Below are 18,726 nucleotides of genomic sequence, written 5' to 3'. Positions count from 1 at the left end.
TGCTCCATCATTATCCCTCTTGAAAAAGCTGCTGCTGTCTGATGTGAATGGAATTTGAGGACAAGGACAATGAGAGCTGCAATTCATAGACTATTTGGTCCCCAACCTGGGAGAGCAGGAACAGAGTCTCAAAGCCCGTAGCGGTGTTGAAGAAGCGAGTTTAGACTGGGGGAGTGGAGCATGTGCAGCTCTTTTCTAGAAGACTTAAAAAGAGAAGTCAAAGTTTGAGTGACCAAAGGTAACCAAGGAAATATGTGGGGTTCCACGTGATAAGAGTAAATGACTGGACAGGGTTTAGGATCCAAGCATCAGAGCCAGAGAGCCAGATGTGCCAAGATGAATTTTGAGTTCCAAGGCTCTACCTTCTCATTTCACCTTCACTACACGTCTTTACTCATCTCAGAGGTACCCAGAACTGCTTCTGATGCCCAGCATCCACCAACCAGGGATTTAAAACCTCCGTTATCATTTTAGACCCCTGAATACAAAAATTATTTTGACGAAGGGAGATGATTAGGTTGGAATAGTTTTTGCAAAATCAGAGAGTCAAATTCCCTTGAAATCAGACTGGTGAACAGAAATTCCACATCATCAGTGCTGATTCATTTCTCCATATCTAAATGGCAAAAGAGCTGCTTCGTATCAGAAAACTCACACTTTCTTAAGCAGATGGATTAGTTCAAAATCAGCCTCTGAAACATGCACTTTTTATGTCCCAGGGACCCCACCCAGTATGAGCCTGGATTCTATGGAAGCTCTACTGTGATGGCATATTTTCCTTTCTCCCATTAACTCACTGTTTAAACTTGGGCAGATTATGTTATCTTTTTGGTCCTGGGCTTCTCCTTTATAAAGTGAGGCTGTTAACCAGATAAACAAAAGGTCCCCTTGAAAAGTGGAAAAACATCTCTCTGTCTCTCCTGTACCACAAGCTGTTTTTCTATTAGAACTACAGAGTTTCTCTGAATAGACAAAAAAAGCTCCATCAGAAGACTTGAATGAGCAAAATGATGAAATCAGGTGTTTAGAGGCTAATCCTTGCAGCTGCACTGACTAGTAAATAACCCTCCCCTGATTGCTGGTTTCTTTCTTTACAATCATAAACAACAACAAAGGAAGAATACCAGCTCAACTTGTGTAGTCCCTAGTCATCCAACTGACTCATTGTCTAAGTGCTGGAAATGATCTTGGGAATTATCCACAGGAAATTATCCTGAGAAGTCCATAGTACCTCTGAGTTACTTGAATCTGACAGGGAGGAATGAGCTGTCACTAATTGTAGTCAACAAATCCAAAGCAGCAGAGAGAGGAAGTGGGAGAGAGTGAAACTAGATACTTACTGTAGTGTGAGGAATCTGAAAATGTATTTGCCTCTAAGCATGAGTAGGTACATATTTGTTGTATAGCTATCCCAGTATACATTCTATTTTCCCATAATCTTTCCAGAATCTACAAAGTAAAGTGTTGAGAGGGCATTGGCACCAAGTCCCATGCTCTTTGGGAATCGTTAGTGAACATCTGTTTTGTTGATTATGAGAACTTTTCTTTCTTTTTTCTTTTGGCTGTGCTGTGCAACTTGCAGGATCTTAGTTCCCCGACCAGGGATGGAGCCAGGGCCCCCTGCAGTGGAAGCATGGAGTGCTAACCACTGGACCACCAGGGAATTCCCCAAGAACTTTTCTGTAAAAGAAAAACATAGAAATCTATGGAAATTGCAAAAGTTGGAGGTCATCTGGACATTTTAAACATATTGTAAGTGGAAATAAATAAGAATTTATTAGCCTGATCAGCCTTGACAAATGCTATAGAAATCCCCAAACTTACTTTCTTGCTTGGGCAAGGGTTTGTCTTGAAGTTTGAACCTACTCTTTTAATGGAAATAGGTCAGAAGGCATAGTAGTGGGCTTGTGACTCTTCCTTGTCTAATCCAAAAATAGGAACATTGTGAAGAGTCCTCCTTAGCATCTGTGATGTCAGGGGGCAGCCTGGTGGGCCTGAGGTAGAGGCTTGCAAAGGCAAATGTTTGCAGGGCCAAGAAGATACCGGAATAAGTGATGTGGATTAGGGATAAAAAGAATTCTCTTTGGGACAAGTGATATTTCACTTTCCTCTTAAATGTACTAAAAAAGAAAAGGCACATAGTGGGATGATAAATGGCCATGACACTTGGCCTCAGATTGGGGAGACAATAGAGGGTAGTGGAGACTTTGGGGAACTGGGAGGCAGTTGCTACTCAGTTCCAAACACATGTTGCCTCGTGAGAATGCAGCCCTAAAGCCGGTAGATCTGATGTTTCCACAAGAATCTAGAAAACTGGATTGTTTCAAGTGGAAGTCTGGGTTTGTACATTTTTGCAACTTTTGTGAGAGCCAATCCTGTGTGAGCCTAACAAAAAAGTACAACTATGAGTTAGATCTCTGTTTAGGAGGTCACTATTTTATAACCTGCAGATGCTGAGTGAGGAAGAACTTGTTAACATACACCCTCTTCACTTTGGAGAAAAAGCTAACACTTGTGGTTTATTATTTGTATGTCTTTAAGTAGGCTTTCTCAGATAAAGGGAAAAATGCAAAAGAGAAGGGCATTTGAGAACAGTGTTTATAATGTGTATACAGCCACTAATACTTTCATATCTAATTGCTGTAACATCAGAGCTAGAGTCCTTGGGTTATTACAGAAATCATGATTTTGTGTTAAGACCCACAAGCATATCTATGTGGGATGTTGCTGATGTCAAGCATGACATCTGTTCAGTCACCTTGGTGTGAATATGGTTCTCAATAAACAAAACCCCAAAAAACTCATTGGAAAGACTCAGGTTGTTCCATATTATAATGAAGAGATGGAGGTTTGGATACATTATAAAACAGATGTTTGGCACTTTATAGACAACACATTATTGAATTTAAAACTCCTTATCCAAAATCAAAATTAGATTTTAGGAAAGAACCTATAATTACTGAAAAACAGAAACACTTTTACAAAACCTGGACTCCCTTCACATTACTTTAGATGCATGAAGGTACTATATTTTGGTCTTGAGCCTTCTTTGATTTTTCAGTGAGATACTGCTTCAGATATTCCAGTACTTTTTGCTAGTCATTGATGTTTTTATGGTGGGTTTTTGCCTTTATCTCCCAAACCAAGTTTTACTACATTATTATGGAGTGGTAAGTAAATGATTGATTTAAACATTTTCTTTTGTATTTTTCTGTTTTTAAAATGCCATTACTAATTTGTGTTGCATTTAGTAGTGAGGAAGTATCTTTTTACCAAGTTCTTGGTGAATACCTTCAAGTTTTAAGTGATTAATAGTTAAAGAGGGTCTAAGGTAAATAAATAAATACATGTCCAATCTCCTGGACTAGAAATTAGAAGCAATTGTTGAAAAGAAGTCACTGAAGATAAGATATTGTGGTGAGATAAAGATTGGCAAGGGTATAAAACTGTGTGAACATGTAGACTTGTGAAATCCCCACAAATTACCACAGAAGCCGATGAGGTTCTTGTTCTAATTTTAGCACACAGCTCGGTTTCACTTACTATTTCAACTCTTCAACATCTTTCTTGTGACAAGTAGATCCATCAGCAAAACTTCTGGTGGAAATGTTTTTGTGTAATACCCACTCTCAAGAATTGTTTTTCAGGATATTATTAAGCTGACATTTATTTCCATTCTGCAGAGGAATGAATGCAGTGTCAGGACTGGGATCCCATTCATGACTCATTGGTACACACGAGATACTGCTGGCATTTCTATATGTATTTACTGAACTCTCCTGGTCTCTTTGAGGGCATGTATGTGTCTTTATATCCCCTTAAGTACATATCTTATGTGCTTGATAAATATTTCTTTAAAAAAATAGACTGTAACTGACAATAAAAATATAATAGGTTGGGTTGTATGTCTAGAGACAACTAGGTCTATCCTTCCAAAATAATGAATATTAGAGTAGGTAGCTGATTACAGAATCTTCATTTAAAAAATTTTGGGGACTAAGCCACAGTTGGTAGAAATGGAATTTAAACTAGTTCTCATTTCATTACTCAAATTTCCGGCCTATGCTTCCTTTCCCCCTTTTTTTCTTTCTCTCTCTCCCTTTCTCTTTTTCTTTCTTCCTTCCTTCTTCTCTCCCTCCTCCCCTCCTTCCTTCCCTCTCTTCTTTCTTTCCTTCCTTCCTCTCTCCTTATCACTCTCTCTCTTGCAAAATGTGTATATATAGGTAAGATATATGTGACTTATGAGTTTGAGAGAGATGACATATATAGGAATCATTTTATCCCATAAGTTGAAGGCAGTTTTTGGTTACTTGCCAGGAAAATAATAAAAGTAGCTAACATTTATGAGAATATACTATGTGCCAGTGAATAAGCACTTTAATTGTATTAACCCATTTAGTTCTCATAACAACCCTCCAACAGAGATACCGCTATTATCCTACCATATAGAGAAAGATACAGAGTTTGCTAAAGGGCACAAAGCTAGAAAGCACAAGAGTTGAATTAGATCCCAATTGTCTGGCTCTGGAATCCAGGCTCTTAACCATTAAACTATACTCAGAAATCATTAAATTAGTAAAATGTGTGAAGCCTACACAGACCCACAGGAAAAGGCTACATTGGATTACATCACATAGACCATCACAGAGGCCTTTTTAATTAATTTTTATGGGAGTATGGTTGCTTTACAATGTTGGTTAATTTCTTGTTGTACAGCACAGTGAAGCAGTCATACATATACATATATCCACTCTTTTTAAGATTTTGTTCCCGTTTTGGTCACCACAAAGCATTGAGTAGAGTTCCCTGTGCTATACAATAGGTTCTCATTAGTTATCCATTTTACACAGAGTAGTGTATATATGTCAGTCCCAGTCTCCCAATTCATCCCACCAGAGGCTTTTAGTTCTGATCTTTAGAACATGGTAGTCTCTCTCCCTCTCTCTCCATGTTTGTTGAGTAAGTAAATAAACACATAGGTACTTTAAGTCCAGTTTTAAGACCTCACCATTCTGTTGGCATTCCTGCTTTTCCACACCTATCTGCTTTTTTCAGTGTCATTTTCTTTGCAACGTTTTCTTTTCAGTGCTCTTTTCTCTGCTCAGTGCAACCTCACTCATGCTTCAAGGCACAGCTCAATTCTGTGAGTCAGAACTTGTTTTTACTTCTCTCATGACTCTTTCATAATGCCCTGTGTCATAATTTCTGTTCATGTGTGTCGCCTCTTTAGACCCTAAGGTCTCTGAGATCAAAATCTGTACCTGATATATACTTGTACCTCTGCCATGGTGTTAATCGCACTGTCTGACACAGAAATAAGTATTTATTAAATAGATGAGAAAATGACTGGCAGAAGTATTTGGTGTATTTTTATTCTCTCTAACATAAATCTGTGCTACAACAAATCTGGAGGCATGTCTTGAAATTCCATTATGGACATGTTAATATAAAAGAAGTAAATTCATTCAATAATCAAAAGAAAAAGTTTGAGACAAGAATAAGGTTAAAGATGAAAATTGGAGAAGAAACAAATTTGAAGTTTGAAGACCATGTTGGAAGAATAAGATGGCAGAGAAAGATAACCATATAAAGATAACAGACATACTTCGGTGTTGGGGGCTAGAAAGACAAGAGACAGGGTCTAGTTCTTAAGAACTGTCTCTGGGGAGACAGAACCATTCAGTAACATAAATCATACAAAGCCTAAAGGAAGTCAATACGTTGAGTGCAAAAGTCTGCCTGGAAGAATTGGGAGGGAGGAGGAGAATTCAAGTAGGCATTTGAGAAGTGAGTATGTGATTGCCATGCAGACATACTTGGGGGAGGAGAGGCATTCTAAAAAAAAAGCAAGAATATGTGCAAAGCATGATGTCTTAGTTCAGCCTTCTATAACAACAGTATCATAGAATGGGTGGCTTAAAAAACAAACCACCTTCATGAGTTAATTACCTCCCAAAGACCCCATCTCCAAATAACATCACATTGGGGATTAGGGTTTCAACATATGAATATGGGGGGGACTCAAACATTCAGTCCCTATCACATGGGCACTATAAAAAAGAAGTTCATTTTACAGCAAAAGGTAAAGCGAGGGTGAAGAAAGAAGAGTGAGGGTATGGGTGGACAGAGTGAGGGTCATTCATGAAAGGCTTTGTATGCCAAGCAAAGACTTTAGATTGAGTCGATAGGGGATGGTGAAGAATTTTGGATAGGGAAGTTATGTGATCAATCTGATAATTTGGAAAGACTGATTTGGCACCAATAGAGAGGAGAGATAAACAGGAGGTAAGAGTCAATCTGGAAGCCTGACAACTAAGCATTGCAGTGGGCCAGGGGAAAGGTAAGGACAGCTTAAACCCAGGAGTGGCAGTGGAGAGGAAAAGAAGTGGAGGTATATGAGAAACTCTCCACGGACAGATAATCAGACTTGGACATGGAGGGATGATGAAAGAAGGCATCAGAAAATCTAGGGTGAGTCCCAAGTTTCTGGCATGGAATATTGGGAGAAAGGTTGAGCCATAAACCAAGGAAGGAAATATAGGAGATATAGTAGTTTAGGAAAATGAAGAGGGCATATTTTTTAATTAATTAAAAATTAATTGGTATAACTCACATACCATTAGAATCTACATTTTTAAAGTGTATAGTTCAGTGATTTTGAGTATATTAACAAGGTTGTACAACTATCACAACCCAATTCCAGAACATTTTCATCACCCCCAAAAAGAAACCCTGAACTCTTTGCAGTCACTCCCTATTCCTCCTTTCCCTCAGCCCCTGGCAACTGCTAGTTTACTTTCTGTCTCTACCTATTGGATTTACCTATTCTGGACATTTCATATAAATGGAATTTACAGTGTATGGCCTTTTGTGTCTGACTTTCTTAGCATAACTTTTAGAAGGTTTATCCTTATTAAAACATGTGTCAGTACTTCATTTCTTTCTATGGCTAAATAATATTCCATTGTATAGATATACCTCATTTTGTTTTTCCATTGATCAGTTCATGGACATTTGGGTTGTTTCTACTTTTGGGCTATTATGAATATCAATGCTATGAATATTCGCATACAAGTTTTTTGTGGACATAAGTTTTCAATTCTCTTGGGTATATACCTAGGAGTGAATTTTCTTGACCATATGGTAACTCTATGTTTAAGATTTGAGGAACAGCCAAACTGTTTCCCAAAGTGGCCGTCTCATTTTACGTTTCCACTAGCAATGCATGATGGTAAGATATGAAAACTTACCCAAAAGTTAAGTAAAACTCATCCAAAGTCACTCATTAGTAAAGAGCAGAGCTCAAACATGCCTCTCTGCAGAGCCCACTCTGTCCTCTACAGCACACCACACAGCTGGAGTCCAACACAGAGGTGGTCGTTGAATCTGTGGTTGTGGATGAGTTTACATGGAGGGTCTGAGGCAAAAGGAAAAGGCGTAGAGACCTGCGAGCCCTCAGCAGTAGGAGAAAGATCTGCATATCAGACTGGAAACGTGTGACCTGAGGCACAGGAGGAAAATGAGGGAAGAGAAGATGCCAGGAAAACCATCCAAGGGGAGAATTTTAGGCAGGGTGTGGTCAAGAGGTAACACATGGCTGCTGAGGCTTAATCTAACTTCTGACAAAATGCAGTGACCTCTACCAGAGTCTTTTTGGAGAGGTATGCGGGTGCGGAGTGGAGGGAGAATTGATTTTGGTGGTCCGAAGAGGGGATGAAATAAGCCAATTCTACTTGGCTGTGAAGGATGGGAAGACAGGAGAGATGGCCAATGGAGAGCTTGCATTCTTTGTTTTTGCCTGAGGCCAGGAAAGACACCTCCTGTTTACTTAAACTGCTAACAATTTAGTGCCAGTTCATCAGTTCCTCCCTTGTTTTACAACTGTGCCAACAAAATCCTTGTTCCCATTTCTTTGCCCCCTCTAACTCTTTAACAGTGACTTTGTGAAAAGCTATTTTCCTCTCCCTCTATCTTTCTTTCTCCTCCTTTGCCTCTCTAGATCTAAAAATACCCATTAGTTTCATGCTTCTAGGAGTTACACAATTTCTGAAGGGTAATTTGGCATATAGGGAACCAGTGCTGTCAACCTCTGAACTTCTTGGGAATTCCAAAAGTTCTTTTCAGTATTTTTGACAAGTCTCCACCGACCTCCTTGTCCTCCGTGTGTAAACCTACTAGTAATCCATTTATAATATTGTCCTAATGGGGAAATATATTCTAAATTCTGAATAATGACTTTTCAAATATAGTTTGGGACATTTCGTAATTTTAGGGCTTCCTTTTTTTTTTTTTTTTTTTTTTGCGGTACACGGGCCTCTCACTGTTGTGGCCTCTCCCGCTGCAGAGCACAGGCTCCGGACGCGCAAGCTCAGCGGCCATGGCTCACGGGCCCAGCCGCTCCGCGGCATGTGGGATCTTCCCGGACCGGGGCACGAACCCGTGTCCCCTGCATAGCGGGGCGGACTGTCAACCACTGCGCCACCAGGGAAGCCCTAGGGCTTCCTTTTTTTTGTTGTGTTAAATGCCCTTAAAACCTTTTCAAGTGAAGTTTTTTTGTTGTTGTTCTGATGTGGAAGGCAGAGTAATGTTATTTCTCTCGTGTTAGGGATGATGAGAGTGAACCTTAGAGAAAGGAAGGTGAAAATAGTTAATGTCCTAGATGGGAGGAAGAGAGATATCACCATCTCTTGAGATTTGTTTTTCTTTTAGAGAAAGGAAGCAATGTTTTCTGTAGGAGAAAAATCTGAAATAAAAGAGAATGACAGAGTCATTAAGTGGCACCTTCTAATTATGGGCTTCAAGCTGTGTAAATTTAATTGAGAATACAGAAATAATTTAAAAAGCATTTTGGGGGGTTACTATATTTTACTTTTAATTGGTTCCAATAAAAAGTGTAGCTCCAAATCCTTGATTCAGAAGTAATTTCAAACTAAGAATTTACTATACCATAAAAGAATGCTATAAACATACTAGTTTCTGAACAAGAGCCAAATGTTTTCACTTAGATGATAACACTGTACGGTTTCACTGGATAAGGAGAAATTACTATTACAACTTCAAGTAGGTCTGTATCTATGTATATAGAAATTGGCATCAAAATGACATAAGAAATCTAGTTTTTAAAGCCTATCAGTGTCAGTAGTAAAATTAGATAAAATAAATAATAATGATGGTGATAATAAAGCATTGTACAGTCCCTATCTTTTTGTGCTGCATTCATTTACTTATGCTTTTTTTTTTAAGCCAAAAACAGTTCAGAACTCAACGCATACCTACCCAATCCCAATCATTTTACTCTCACCAGCTCTTATTCTAATATTGTCTTATGTGTATTCTTATTCTTTTTTTACGTGATGAAAAGTTTTGATAGCAGGTTGGTAATATCTATCCTATGCCCAATTCTAAAATCATACTCAGATATTTCTAGCCACTTTGCTGTCTGACACAAGTGAATTTAGCTGGTATTTTTTGTTTTAGTTCTGTGATCCATAAAACTTAACACTCTCAGGTGTCTCCTCTTTGAGGACATCTTCCTAGATCTGTTTGGTTGAATTTGGTCCAATTCCTATGCTCCTGCAACATCTTGGGCATGTGTCTCTGACACTGGATTTAACAGGCTTATTGTTTTATAATAACCAGTTTATAATGTGTCTCCCACACAGGGATTTGGGTCCTTGTGAATAGCTCTTTACGTCTTCAGCTCATAACACAGTGCTGAACATTTAATAGGTATTCAATAATCATCGGCCTTTTAGCTCAATCAAACAAACGCCTTTCTCTGAGAGCTTGGAGATACTTTTGAAAACAATCTTTCATTATATTAGTGCTTCTTGCTGCATTCCTGTGTAGCAACTTAGAACTCAGGTTTTAAAATCCTTTATTGGGGGTCTCCCTGGTGGCGCAGTGGTTGAGAGTCCGCCTGCCGATGCAGGGGACGCGGGTTCGTGCCCCGGTCCGGGAAGATCCCACATGCCGCGGAGCGGCTGGGCCCGTGAGCCATGGCCGCTGAGCCTGCGCGTCCGGAGCCTGTGTTCCGCAACGGCAGAGGCCACAACAGTGAGAGGCCCGCGTACCGCAAAAAAAAAAAAAAAACCTTTCTTGGTATCTTCAGAGACAGGCAGCTTCCACTCCCAGCTCCAAGTGGTGATATGTGAGCGAGAGATTTTGTCCTCCAGGCTGTGTCTTCTGTTCACATTCTCCTGCTTCTTAGAGGTTTCCTGTGTAATGTCTTCATTCTCTTGGAGCCTCCTTTGTGTAGATTCTGTCCCCTGAGATTGTCATCTGGTCCCAGTGGGAGGATCCCAAGTTTTACTTAACCCATGCCAAGTACTGAGAATGCCCTCCTGCTCATGGTGGGCACATAGGCATGAGGGTGCTAGTGCTGATACTAAGTACTAAATGGAAGTCAATAACTAGCTCAGAGCTCATCTCACAAAGCCTCCTTGCATTTTTTTTTTTTTTGGTAACAATTAAATAGCAAAGTTTAGCTGCATTTTATTTATCGCTGAATTTCTGGGGTGGGGCCTAGCCTTCCAAAGTTCATTGGGTACAGTGCTCAGCACAGTGACTAGATAGGAGCACTGAGTAAGATGACTTCCTCCTTCTCCTTCTCCTTCCTCATCATCACCATCATCATCATCATCATCATCAAACTCACTCGGAAGTAAATGAATAATCAGATGATAAGGGAATGTGACTTTATTTCAAGGCGTTTGGAACCAGGGCCTCCAAAGTATTAGTGCCACAAACAGGATTGTTATGAATATAATATTGGCATCTTCAGGAGAAGAAAATATTGATCTTAAAAAAAACAAATCTATTTTCCCAAAGTTTGAAATGTTAACTTCTGAGCTAAGCCTTTCCTAGTTATGGGCCTTATTTGGGGGATATTATTTACAACTTGAACGCTGGAGTTGCCGTAGTAGCCATAACCCTTCCGTGTGGTTGAACGTGTCCATCTGGAAACCATCTGATTGCAAATGCCTCATATGTGTATATGTCGGTTCTCTTCCATGTTTGGCTACAGCCAAATGCCAGGAAAACACCTCCTTGGCTGGACTTTAGAATTCCATTGTATTTATTACTAGAGCTTCTTCAAGACTTTAATTTCTCATTCAACTCATGTCAGGTGGCTGTAAATGTGTTAGTTTGGTTTCCAATACTAAATACTGTTAACCAAGAAAAAAATAAATAAAATGCAGTTTAACCTTGTTACTTGTTACCAAAAAATGCAATGAGGCCTTATGAGATGCGCTCTGAGCTGGTTATTGACTTCTGTTCAGTGTCTGGTACCAGTTAGTCCCTGAATTGTCAGGCTTGCTGTACTAATGACGGTTATTCATTTGCAGACAATAGGGCCAGTGATAGAATGCCTAGAAGCTAAGCAAAGGGAATAGTAAACATTTGTTCTAGACAATGCCTAGAAATTGATCTAATAGGCAGCCTTAACAACAGCTAACATTTGTCTGGGTAGTGGAAAAAAATATAAATTTTTGGAGTCAGATGGGCCTAGCTTTGCAACTTACATGGTAATATGATATGGACAAATAATTTAACCTCTCTAGGCCTCAATTTCCTCCTGTATGAAATGGTGAGACTAGCACTTAGCTTTCAGGGTGTTATAAGATTTAAACATAATATAGGTAATTTTCCCAACATCATGTGTATCACATTATATGCCACCAACAAGTAATATTTGTAGAAATTATTGTTTTCTAAAATCCAGGACAATGTTGATTATTAATGCTCCATTAATTTAGTAAAAGCTTTTTGTAGGGAAAAATTAATAAACAACAAGAGCTAACAATTTAAAACCCAGAAAAACCTCATGGTTACATTAATTACACCCGTCTAAGGCAAGAATGAAAAAATTACTTTTAGATTTGAGAAATTCAGTATTATGCATGGCTATTCCCTCCTGTCAGCCTTAAATAAACTTCAGGGATATTGCTCCACTATCCATAAATGTGGGATACTTTCCTCTATGGGTCACCATTATGGCCCATTTAGAATGTTTTAACTTTGCTGTAAGCACTGGGCTCATTTTTTAAGTTCATACTATCCCAGTTGCTTTGTGATGGAATCAACCTTGATAGTGCTGGCAATGAGACTATGACAGAGCACTCTAGGAAAAGTAACTGATTGAAGGAAATAAAGTAGGAAGATAAATTCAAAGAACTGAGAGGTGAAGTTGAAAGAAATGAGAAAGAAGATTAAAACAAGACCAGTGTAGAAGTACCCAAAGAATGCATGAAGAGTGAACAAAGTAATGTATCTTGTGATTTATGACCTTTTGAAAAGTAACAGATAACGAGGGCATTGGAGACTGTGCATGGTGAGACAGAGATACAGAAATATTGGCTGGGAGGGTAGAGAACATGGGAATAGTGGCTGAGGTTGAAGTTGCCAGAATGAAATATTCTGGAGCAAGTCAAAGGATGGGAGGTAAATTATTTCTTTATTATAATTTCCGTTCCAATAGTATCTTCTTCCACGTTTCAAGCAAAGCTAAGTGAGACTGGAGCAGGGACTCATGCCCTCATTTGGAAGTCACCTAGAAAATGCCAACCATGCTTCAGCTCTGAGGTTCATACTTACAGAAACTTATACGACTAGACTCTAACAACAGAAACTCAGAACTGCCTGGTCCATACAGGAGAAACTTGCCATGTGACTTGTTCCAGAAAATTTACCTTAAATAATTTCAGAAACATGACACAAGTGAGTGATGTCACCCTAGGAACAAGGAACACTAAACTTCCTCTCAAAACAAACTCCAGAAGAAGAGAAACATCAGCCTTCTACTCTGGATGGAAATAACCCCAATACTTCTGGTTTCTTTCTTCTGCTCTTCACAGCATCTTTTGTTTATTTTCTCCTCTGGATAAATCTCAGATCTGTTTCCATCAGACCTTCCAGTGGATGACCTTATCCCCTCCTTTTTAGAGTAAATAGAAGTCACCAGACAGGAACCTCCTTGACTTCCTGCTATCAAAAGGATGAATATACCTGTATCTATACCCATTTTTTTCCTCTTTCATGCTGTCACATTGAAAGAGGTGACCCTCAGCTTTATCCAAGGTAAATCCCTCCACCTGTGCATGGTCTATCACTCCTGTCCTCCCAGGGACCTTGTTATATAAATTCTCTTTCTCCTGCCCCTTAAATTTCCCTTTCCACTGATGCTTAGCACTTAAACATGATCATGTAACAGATATCCAGAAGCTAACTCAACATTCCCGTTAAGAGGTCTCAGACATCTCTAACTAAACACATCCAAAAGTGAATTCATCCTTTGCTGCCCCCTCCATGAACTTAACTACCCCTACCCCCATCCCTCAATTTCTCAATCTCAGGGAAATGGCTCCATAACCCAACCAAATGTCTAGCTGGAAATCTGCAAATTATCCCTGATTCCTCCTTTCTGCTGATTTCCCCATAGCCAATAGATCAACAAATCTCATTGGACCTATCTTCAAAATATATTCTGTGACCAACCACTTCTCTCCATCTCCATTTCCACACATTGGTTTCTCTTTCATGGATGGTTATAATTGACCACCAGCTGATTTCCCCATCATCAGTGTAGGTCTTAACTAATCTCTCCTCCATACTGCAGATGGAAGGATCTTTAAAAAATCCAGGTATGATCATGCCATTCTCCTACTCACCTTTAAAACAATGGTTTCTCATTGCCCTTCAGATAAAGTCCATACTCCTTAATATAGCTTACAATACTATTTATGAGCTATTCCTACCGACCTTTTGGTCTCATCTCTTGTCTCATTCAATACTTCAGTCATTCTAAATGTCTTTTAACTTTTCTTCATTACCATTTTCCCACCCACACTTGGCCTAGCTAAAACTCCTCTGGCTCCTAGACTGTATTAGTGCCCTGCAACTTCATAGGATACTTTATGGTAATTACTTGTTTTATTCTTTGCTGGAGTGTAAGAGCAAGAATCGTGTTTGTCCTGCTCACCAATTTATCCTTCTCTTTGCTTATCTGCAACTTCCTCTACCAGTCACTCTAGTAGCTTGCTTGGTATCTGGTGTCTAATAGATCCTCAGTAAGTATTTGTCAAATAAATTCTGTCTTTCATAGTTTTGTCATTTCTCTTACTGAACTCAATAATCTTGATTCTCCTGTGGAGTCTCAGAGAATATAACGACAGCACTTTTAAAATCTCATGTCTGTGGTAAGAAAGGAAGATTAAGCTTGAGTGTTGCCAGAATAACAAATGCTATGACACCCTTGTTGTTAATCCTTAAAGTGTAAAGATTTGTAATAATTACCATTCATTTTATCAAAGGATTTAGGCATTTGGAGAAACCCCATGTCTCCATATGAAGGTCATATGAGTGTAAGAACATATACATGGTTATTTATCTCTAAAGACAATATCTGCCATTAGGAGGGAAAAGTATTCAAGAGTTTTTGTTTGTTTTTTCTTACAACAGAGATAGTGCTATAGACAAGACTATCTTTGGAAGTTCTAATATGGCCAATATAATTTCAAAACTATTTCTTGAATAGATATAATATTTCACCTTATACATTTTGCAATCCTAGAGCCAGGAGCAAACTTTGCTGTTATTTTGGTGTGTTTCCTAGACACTGTCTGGGAATTTAGTCTACAACATCTCTGACAGTCATTACCTTACTTTGGCTTGAGCACTTTCGGGAATGGGATTCCATTGCTGATGAGGCCACCTGCCCCACTACTAGATGCCCTAGTGTCACAGTATTTTTTCTCCTATTTCCTTCTCCCTTCTCTAAACTAACATCTCTCTTTCTGTCACTTCTAAATGTTGATCTTCTACTTCACCTTAAGTCCTCAACTTAAAAGCCTTTAAATACTGGAAGAGAAGAGGAAGTGTGGACAAAGGGAGACACCTTCCTGAGCACCCAGTGTTTTGCAGGATTGACAGTGGGTACATTTATGTTACCTCACTAACTTCTTAAACAATCTAGTAAAGTAAGTAGCGTTAATGGCGTTTTACTCAAAGTAGTAAAATTCTCCCCATTTGTTTATCTAATGTTGAAATCCAATTTTTAAAAACTTCTAAATGTTCTGAGTCAAGAGCCTGGGATGCTAATTAAGATCTGTCCGTGTATAGTTGCATGGAATTGGCTCCTTTTCACTATTTCTAACATTGAAAGCATAGTTCTTATTGTCCTAGGCAACCTCACAATGTTTTTGAGTCTTCACCAGTCACGTTAATGGTCTTTTTTGCTGCATGAAGACATCATGGCCTTTGGAAATCACACCAAACAGAACTCTATTGCCCTTCTGAAGTGAGACCTTCTCTCTTAGAAATAATTCAAGCCCTGGGGAAATTTTGGCTTATTGCGTCCTTTTCAGATTTGTGAGAAAATGTTTATGCTGAGGAGCAATAATTTTCAGTGCAGCCAGAGCATACCTATCAACACAAAAGCAACTCCTAAGCCATCAAGAGACTAAACAACCTGGACTAAAATAACATTGACATTCTTGTTGAGACAGTCAGGAGTGATTTATAGTCAGAGCTTGGTGATCACCACAACAAATTGTTTTAGATTTATTAACATTCCAAAGTCAGTGTTTGGAAATCCACCCATAGAAGTATATTTGGACTAAAATAGTATTTTACACTATGTGTATAAATTTTGGTTTGGTCACACATCATTTTTAATAGGCTGAATGTTTTAAAAACAATTTGATCTTAAAGTATCATGGCACCAAATAACTACTTCAAATGTATTCTCTTTTTAACTAATGTTGTGGGTGACATTTAGACAAAAACCACTTATAATTGAAGGGTTTTGGAAATGCTTTAAAACAATGTGGATTATTCAGTGTTTCTATTATTTAACTCTGGGGATTTCTTTCTGTTCTTTTATCAGGTTCTCCAAAGTACTTATTATTCGAGTTGGGTAAACCAGTTCAGCAGACTGAGTCCCCAATGCATTTTCCAGTGATGATAACTGCCCTTAAAATTATTTCAGACCTGGATATCTACCTGTGTGAGACCAGTAAGTAAGTGTTTCTTTAAACCATTTTAGATTATGTAAGAAACTCACCAAAATAATTATGCCAGAAAAACTAAGAGAAACATATCGTAGTATTAACAAGAGTCCTTTGGATGATGAGATTATGGGTAAACTCTTTTTCTTTCCTTTTTCATTACTGTCGTATTTTAAATGATGAATGTATATTGCCTTTGCAATAAAGAAGCTTTACTTTTGAAAAAGCAGTTGTAGATACAATAATATCCACACATATGAAATGAGATCTCAGGTACATATGCAGATGACAGAACGCTAAGCAGAGACACAGACACATCTACTGATTGAAGAAACAGATTGCAACTGGAGAGGCCCACTTGGCTCTCAGGTACTGGCTTCTTTACAGATCACAAATATAACTCCAAACATGGTGACAGGTGTTTGGTGCGAGGTTATTTCTAACCTCTTGTGGAAAGTCAATATCTTCCCCAAACAAATTAGCTGAATAATTTTGGGTTTGACCTAAGAATTAGTTTAGTTAATCTAGGTTGTTTGGTTCTAAGTAATACATTTACTATTCAGTAACAAGAATTAACAAGATAAAAAACCTTCCTATTTATACAGGAAGGTAATCAAACATGTCAATTGTCCATTGTTGACTTTTCTTGGGATTGACAGAATTTACGTTAAGGAAATCAGAGAAATGCTGCCGCAAAATGTCCTGGAAGAGGTACCAAGTTCTTATTATGAATAGAGTATAGGCAGATCCTGTCACATCTAGAAGGCTAGCAGAAAGTCTAGAAAACTTCTGTCCCAGTGATGTTTACTAAAAGCTAGTTTAAATACGTAAAACAAACTAAAAAACAATCCCTTAAAATTTTATAGTATCCACTCGTACAAATATATACATATTCAAAGACAAACTTTTTACCATTTTTATTTTATTCTTTCTTTATCCATCCATCCACTCATTCATGAGTTTAGCAAATTCTTTTTTGGGTATCTTCTATATGAGAGGCAAAAATCTTAGCAGCTGGGCAGTACACCAGAGAACTAACACAAAAATTCCTGCATTCATGGAGCTTACGTTCATAGTGCTAGAAAGATTAAAAAGTAAATAAACAAGTAAAATATGGAGTATGTCAAATGGGGATACGTGTTATGAGGAAAAATAAATCCAGTAAGAGAGGTAGGGCATGCCAATTGGGAGGTGGGCTTGGAGGGAGAGTGTTGTTTTAAATTATGGTGGTCGGGAAAGGCCTTACCAATAAGGTGACTTGGTTAAGAGATGTAAGAGTTGGTTCTAGACAGCTTTAATATTCCCATTCCAGAAGTGGTACAGCATTGACCCAGTGTTTCCGTTATTTTTATGACACATGAAATAATCCTTCTTTTGATGCTCTAAGAGTAGTACCTTTTGCACAAGAGTATGTTTCCACCTGATTTATACAGCTGGTGAACAGACTCATTCAGATGTCACTCTTCAGTGGTACCACTAAACTAATACAGCCACACATATGGACCTTAGTTTTTTTTTTCGATTCATTCACGTGTTTGCCTTCTGAAGTTGACTATGAGCCCATTGAAGGCAGGGATAAGACAATGATATGTTCATCTTGGCAGCCTCAATGCCTTGCCTAGTGCCTAGCAATTGTCAGGTGCTCCATGACTACCAGTTGAACAAATAAACTTTGAGAGTAAAATCGACTTTAAACAGTTCATGAGTGAATTCCCAATGGCCACGTTTACCTCCTAAACTATCCACAGTGGGTAACTGTCTTACATCATGATGACCTCTCAATTTCTCTAAGCCTTATATGGAGCTGGCATCAAGGACTTGCTCTGTAAAATAAAATGATGGTATGTTCCCAACAGGGATACTTTCGGTATAAGCATCTCTTAGAGGCTGTTTCTAATCCCACCTTCCCCATGACAGTGCTATAAAATGGGACAGCTGTCATGCCAACATTTTTCTACTGCCTCTGTAACAGATAATCTGGTTTATATCCTTTTTCTGAGGTGGTGTGGAGTGCCATTTTTCACACAAGATTAGGGGGCAAAATTATGACAGCCTTATGATATCCCCACTTGGGAGAGCAATAAAAGGGAAAAAGGGAAACCAAAAACTTTATTTTATAATGGAGTCCTGATTCAAGGCCATAATAATTGTATGGTTTTGGACCAGTTGCTAAATCTGTGTGAATCTCATGACCTTGTCTGTAAACTGGAAATAATAATCTACCTTACAATATTGTTATGAGGATCAAGTTGTATAATATATGCAAAGCATTTGGTGTAGTGCCTGGTACATAATGTGGATGTTCAATAGATTATTGTTAATATTTTACTACTATTAATAATACTGTTCCTGTTAGAGAAGTTATGCAAATAAGATTTTTTTTACCAGTTGTTGAACGTTTACATGATCCCTGAGGATAACGCTCATCAATATATTTGCTCTTTAAAGTTATCTCCCTCTATATACTTGTAATAATATTAAACCAAGTAACGCTTATAACAATGTACTCTTGAACGTCTTTATCACTTAAGAATATGAAGTGTAACATGTTGTATCAAAAAACTTTTTCAGCTGCTAAATGGGATGGTATTTAATAGGGAACGTTTCCATGGTTTCAGAGCATCATACATGCTAAGGAACAGATTAGCAGGCATTTCACCATCATGGTGGTTCACACAATCTCTGTCATTTTGATGCTTTTCTTGCAGAAATATAGTCA

At 38.4% G+C, this 18,726-nt stretch overlaps 1 protein-coding gene across 1 annotated transcript in view; it reads left to right on the top strand.

Moving 5' to 3' along the window:
• RASGRP3 (RAS guanyl releasing protein 3) overlaps nucleotides 1-18,726 on the top strand; it is a 106,167-nt gene that overhangs the window by 44,078 nt on the left and 43,363 nt on the right. The window contains exon 2 of the mRNA XM_067703292.1: nucleotides 15,887-16,015. The gene's annotated coding sequence lies outside the window, so the exon portion shown is untranslated. The remainder of the gene's footprint in view (nucleotides 1-15,886; nucleotides 16,016-18,726) is intronic.

The sequence above is a fragment of the Pseudorca crassidens genome, chromosome 14 (assembly GCF_039906515.1).
Source record: "Pseudorca crassidens isolate mPseCra1 chromosome 14, mPseCra1.hap1, whole genome shotgun sequence".
Classification (NCBI taxonomy): domain Eukaryota; kingdom Metazoa; phylum Chordata; class Mammalia; order Artiodactyla; family Delphinidae; genus Pseudorca; species Pseudorca crassidens.
Note: the sequence above shows the minus strand (reverse complement) of the source record. Positions and strands in the feature narration are given on the sequence as shown.